General features: G+C 42.1%; 1 protein-coding gene across 1 annotated transcript in view; it reads right to left on the bottom strand.

Annotated features, from left to right (window-relative positions):
• Positions 1-6,166, bottom strand: part of LOC102864266 (protein unc-13 homolog B-like) — a 189,093-nt gene that overhangs the window by 11,909 nt on the left and 171,018 nt on the right. The window lies entirely within an intron of this gene.

Below are 6,166 nucleotides of genomic sequence, written 5' to 3'. Positions count from 1 at the left end.
CAGGGCTGTAAATTGCATGGAAGATTTGTCCATCTTTCTCCTGAAGAGCAGCTGGAGGATTAGAACCACCAGACCCCTGCAGCCTTTGAGTTGCAATACAACTCCCTATGGACTAGGATCATCTCTTAGGCATTTGACAAAGTATATAACCAGATAGCCCAAGGCAGATTAGATATTTGGGATATTGTTCTGATGAATTTTATAAGACTTGACTAACAAGTTCAAAATTGAGGCACCACCAAGTAACTTTAGGGAGGCACTGGGTTAAAAGCAAACAAACACAACCCATTTTTTAAGGTTTCCACACGCAAAGACAAAAGCTGAGAAGAAAAGCAACCCCTTTAAGCAGTCTGCATAGAAGAGTTTCAAAACTGCCAGCACTTTCCAGAGAGGCAAAAACGTTGAGGCTCAACAGATCTTAGTGCTACCAGGTTTGGAACCTTACGCTTCTCCTTGTACCCCAACATTCCAACAACTTCTCTGTATCCTGAGACTTGGGCTGTATGTAGCTAATTATCCTCGAACAAATGAGATTCAGGGCCAAGGAGGCAGAAGTCAGCTACCAGTGTTAAACAGAGGGTGCTGTTTCTGGGAGAACTAAACATGGGACAAATTATGAACAGAATAAAGCAAGACACTGCAGAATATGGGCAGACAAGATAGGGTGCAGGGCGAGGTAAAAGCAAGCAAGAATTATGTGGGCAAGCAGAAGGTACAAGATGAACTCTGGACAGCCCTTCATGCCTGTCTCATCTCATCTGCTTACTGGGTGGCATGATACTGGTCAAGGGGAAGCCAGACTCAAAAGGCAGCCAGAAGTGACTGCCCCAGAAGAAAAAGGGTACAGTATAAGAAACAACAGTAGGTGGGAAAGAACAGAAGCTACATATCTCTTAAGATTTTTTGTGAGGGATGTTCATCTCTTAATCTCTGTATCCTACCAACAAGAACTTACCTTCCCTTAGAAAAATAGCACCTGTATTGAGCATATTCTTACTTCCTGCTCAGTATTAAATTTTTGTCAAAAACAAGTGGGCCTAAATAAAGACTCTCTCTCTCTCACACACACACACACACACGTCTTTGGGAACCAGAGCTCACAGGTTCATTTCATGAATAGTTAACGTGGTTGCAGGGGACACCATGTCTGCAGGAGCCTACACACATAAACACAGAGCATGAACACACACGGTGCTGAAGGAGGGATGGGGAAGTGGAAGGAAGTCTAGGAAGTGGATTCATACACACAACTTGTGCTCTGAAGGAAACACAAGGTGAGTATGAATCTTGCACTTAATGACTGCAAGCCAAGTGCACACATCTATCTCGGGAAGAAGTCATAGCATTCACTAGAGCCTCTAATCACAGACTAGGCAAGTCCTCACTGTCTCCAAGAACCAGTGCTCACAAGCACAGAGCATTAGTATACTCTGCATTCACATGCATAGGAGAAACCACTCAACAGGTCCAGAGAGCTATGTCCAGAGAAGCCAGGAAGTCTGCTCAGAAGCACAAAGCATACTGACCATCAGCGCCTCAGGCAAGAGACAAATTGCCTGCAGCAACTCCTGCTCTCAAATACAAAGTATGCATGCATGCTTGGCTCAACAAGGGCTCACTGGATATGCCAGTCTGCAGCAACAGGTAGAAAATGGGCACACACTGAGCAAAGTAGGGGGAGAAGAGGGACATCACCATCTGAGGCAGTCAAACCAGGTAAAAGCAGCACACACATGCGACGCTGACTGCACACCCATGCCAGCACACATCCTCCCGCTGTGCCCCTGGAGGTCTGCAGAAGCACACACAGCATGGAACATGCACACAAACAGCTTTCAGGGAAAATGGGCTGCCTGGATGAGTCAGAACTCAGAAGCATAGATCATGCACACACGCACACCCGTGCTCAGGAGGGAGGGGTGAATAGACAGCAAAAAAAGGGCCCAAGGCCCAATGCATAACCTGAAGGGCTCCTGGCTTTCCTTCTGCAAGGAGAGAAAGAGCAGAAAAAGAGGGCAGAGAGGTTATTAGATTTAGTCCTATAGCAAAGAACCTAAAGAAAACCCAGCTAAACCCCAAGGAGATGGAGAGGTCCTCTAGAAGAACTGGAGAGTTCAAAGAGCTTGGCTGACTGGCTCCCAGAATCTTTACTGCCTGTCTTTGCTGATCCCTTCTTTGTAGCAGGAACTACTCAAATCAAGACAAAGTCTTCCTGGGGATTCAGTCATCCTTTACCCCTTTCAAATGTGGTCTACATCCACGGCCAGGGTTGTTAGGGCCATAGAAGCAGTACTGTTAATCCAACAAACTATTCAAGCTGATAAACTGCGGATGATAAAACATAAACTGCAATTCAGTCTCTGATTACCTATCAAATCTAAGGCAATATTCTTCATACAATGTCACTTCTAGAAGGACCCAAGAAAGTCCTACAGAGGGAGAAGAACAAAATCTAGAGATTACTCTCTTATTTATCAGTAACTACACTAGCTATTACTACTAGACATGTGAAATAAGGCTACACAGGTTCCCCTCTAAGGAAAGCCCATATACCTAAGTCTATCAGCTCACCTCCACTATCTTTCTATCTCCTTTTGGAGACTCAGAGACACCACAAGTAGAAGATGAGCTTCAAGAAATTAATCCAATTCCTGATTTTTCAAACCATTTACGATACTAGTAGACCTGTCTCGAAAGAAGAATGAACTGTGGACTAGGAATCCTCTAAAATAGTTCAGCTGCAGGAAGGTGGGTGAGATGAGAGAGACACTTCCTGGAATGGAGAATTATCTCTTCTCTATTTATTCCCTACATCCCCCAGAACACTCAGTTCCCTGTGAATAAGAAAATTAGGCAAGGCACACTTTAACTGACCTTTTAATTAAATTTAAAAATGTTCCTCTTTCCCTCCATTATCTTAAATATATTCTACATACCATGTCAAAGTTACTTGGACTATTTCCTTCTGTTCCGCAGACCTCCCCACAGTGCTTAAAGAATAAATACTAATTTATTGACTAAGTTCCCCATGATCTGGCCCCAATCCTAAAATTCCCCTCCACTTTTCTCCTTCCCACAATAACCCTTGTTTCCCAAGTAGGTCACATATTCAAAACTCCATACGCTTATTTATTCAGTCTATTCCATTGGCCACCGCCATGAGACATCTTGCATCTTCTTTTCACAAGATAAAATCCAGTTACTTCACCAAAGCACAGTTGTGGGCAGCCTTCTCTGATGCCCACCGAAACGAGAAATAACTAAGTTCTCCTGGTACACTAAGGAGTCCTTAGGTGGTTTAAACAGTTAAAGCACTTAGCTGCTAAATGAAAGGCTGGAATTTCAACTCCATCCAGAGGTACTACGAAAGAAAGGCCTGACTGTCTACTTCAGGAAAAAAATCAACCATTGAAAACCCTACGGAACACAATTCTACCCTGACACGCAATGGGTCACCATGAATGAAAATCAGCTTGATAGCAAATGAAGAGAGAATGTACATACATTTTGTTCATTCTTCTCAGTTGTAGATACATATCATGCCTTGACAAATTCCACCAATGGATAGACAGAACAGATGAATAGATGCAGGTTTTTAATCTGACCTGGGCTCTCAATGTCTTTCACATTGTTTTCCCACTATGCCATCTCACGAGTCAGCTTTTGTCTACTCTTCAAATTTTTGAACTCTCCATAATCCACGGAAGCTCTGGTGGCCTAGTGGGTAAGGAGTTGTGCTGCCAACCCAAAGGCTGGCAGTTCAAATCTACCAGCTGCTCTGCAGAAGACAGCTAGGTAATCTCTTCCCTCCCATGTGATACAGAAACTCTGAAAACCCACGAGAGGGGCAGCTATTATCCAGTTATGATTTGATGGCAACGAACTTTATTCCAATACATACCATTACCTATTCCATATCACCAGGTTAGGTCAAATACAACACAGCTAAACTCTAAACTTAGTCCTCCAACTCCTCTTTCCTGTATCTCATACCTGATACCATAGCCATATATCAGTCTTTCCTTTCTCTATCCCATTCCATCCATCTAATCATTATGCCCTATAATATCTAGCTGGAATGCTGCTGGAATATTTAGCATTCATTTCTACTGTTAAGCCCTCATTATTTGAACTATATAAAAAAATTCCAAACTAAGTTTTCTGCCAATAGACTTATTCATCCACAATTTATCCTCCACAAATTCTGATGACATCTTTTTCTTTCTTTAATCCCATCAATGGTTCTCATCACCTTCGGGATGAAATGAAAACTTCTTTATTATAGCACATAAAGTGCTTAGCATTTGTATTCTCCCTATCTCTTGAAAAGTTCAAGTTTTACTGATCATTGTCTATCCTATCTGTGATATCACACCTCCCTTCCACAGCTCTCTTATGTACTGAGTAGGCTCTGATTTATTATTTGAGGCTTAGCTAAAATATTAATGTTTCTAAAGATTTATGTACCTTCACCCCCAAAATCAGAATTCCTACCATGTGTCCATGGCACCAATTCTTCTACGTACATGCGTTCTATAACAGTCTTGATTCTGTTACAGTCAGTGCATTTCAGTTAATTCCAACTTATATCGACCCTATATGACACAAGGCTTTCCAAGGCTGTAAGGTCTTGTGGACAACTGCTTCATAAATCTTTCCAAGGCTGTAAGGCCTTGTGGGAGCAGACTGCCACATCTTGCTTCCTCAGAACATCTAGTGAGTTTGAACTGCACATTTAGTCTTTAGTAGGCAAGCACTTAGCCAGTGTGCCACCAGGACGCCTCTCCATGATAATAGTCTATATAAACATTTTCCTATATATACCATGAACTCCTTGAAAGGAAGGTGGTGGTGATGGTGTTGTGTAAAGGCAGTAAATCACAAAGGAGGCAACTGACCATTGTTCTCCCACAGAGTAGCTGGTGAATTTGAAGTACATGTATCTTTGTGTTGGGGGCACAATTCCTTAACTCTAAGCCACCAAAGAGTTACAAATGTTACTTACTTATGTAGCCTAAGAGCTTACCATATTTCCTAGCATTTATTAGGTGTCCAATATTCATGTCATTGAGTAGGAAATGACTCATAGCTGACCATCCAGCAGGTTTTCAGCGTCTGTAAATTGCACAGAAGGAGAGGGGCCTACCTTTGGGTTGGTGGCACAACTCCTTACCTACTAGGACACCAGAGTTCCCTAACATATATTTGGTAAAATATTTTGCTATTTAATAAGAAGCATCTACAGCTTCTCTAAGAAAATGCTTGCTTATTCTTCACCAGAGAAGAGATCTATCTTTTAGCCAGTAGCCACGGTCTAGACCCTAGGAACTGCTATACTATCTACTCAATTTGTCCTATCCAATGGACAAACATCTTTTAAAATTTTTTTAAAACTTTTCTTGTTATCAAACCTTTCGTGCTTCCTGACTTTCTAAGATGGCTTAGGATATTTTTCTACAATTTCATTTCCTGTTTAAGTAATATAGTTCTATAGTTGGAACCCTAGACCACCTATATTGCAGGAAAATTCCTGACTCCTACAATGAGGAAGAAAGTGCTAGTGGCCTAGAGCGTAAGGAGTTATGCTGCAAACCCAAGGGCAAGTGGCTCAAATTCAACAGCTGCTCTGCAGGAAAAAGATGGACAGTCTCTGAAAACCTGCTGGAGTGGCAGTTATGAGTTGGCTCCAATTCAATGGCAATGGTATGAATTAAGTTGGGTGGAGCTGAGAATGAGGAAGACCCCTATAAGGTGGATTGCAACAAGTGTCATCATATAAGGATGGTGCATGACCAGGCTGGGTTTTGTTCTGTTGTACAAAAGTCACTATGAGTTGGAGGCAACTCGGCAGCACCTAACAACAACAAAGAGAGATTTAATTCTTCCGTACGATCAATGTTATGAGGTACTGACATAGCTCCTCACCATTAACCCCTCCAATATGCCCATCAAAACAATCCTATCTTCCCTGTAATTGGGAATCAAAATACTAGAGTCACTCAACTTAGATGAGCTTGCATTTATCATAAAAAAGGAAAATACTACTGTTGTCAAGATTTATTTAATCAACAAATGTTGTTGTTGTTGTTGTTGTTGTTGTTGTTATGTGCCGTCGAGTCGCCTGCGACTCATAGCGACCCTATGTACAACAGCCCTAAACTCCGCT

This window comes from Elephantulus edwardii, unplaced genomic scaffold, assembly GCF_000299155.1.
Source record: "Elephantulus edwardii isolate Elephantulus edwardi_28Jun2011 unplaced genomic scaffold, EleEdw1.0 scaffold00232, whole genome shotgun sequence".
Taxonomy (NCBI): Eukaryota; Metazoa; Chordata; class Mammalia; order Macroscelidea; family Macroscelididae; genus Elephantulus; species Elephantulus edwardii.
This window is presented reverse-complemented; position numbering and strand designations above follow the sequence as displayed.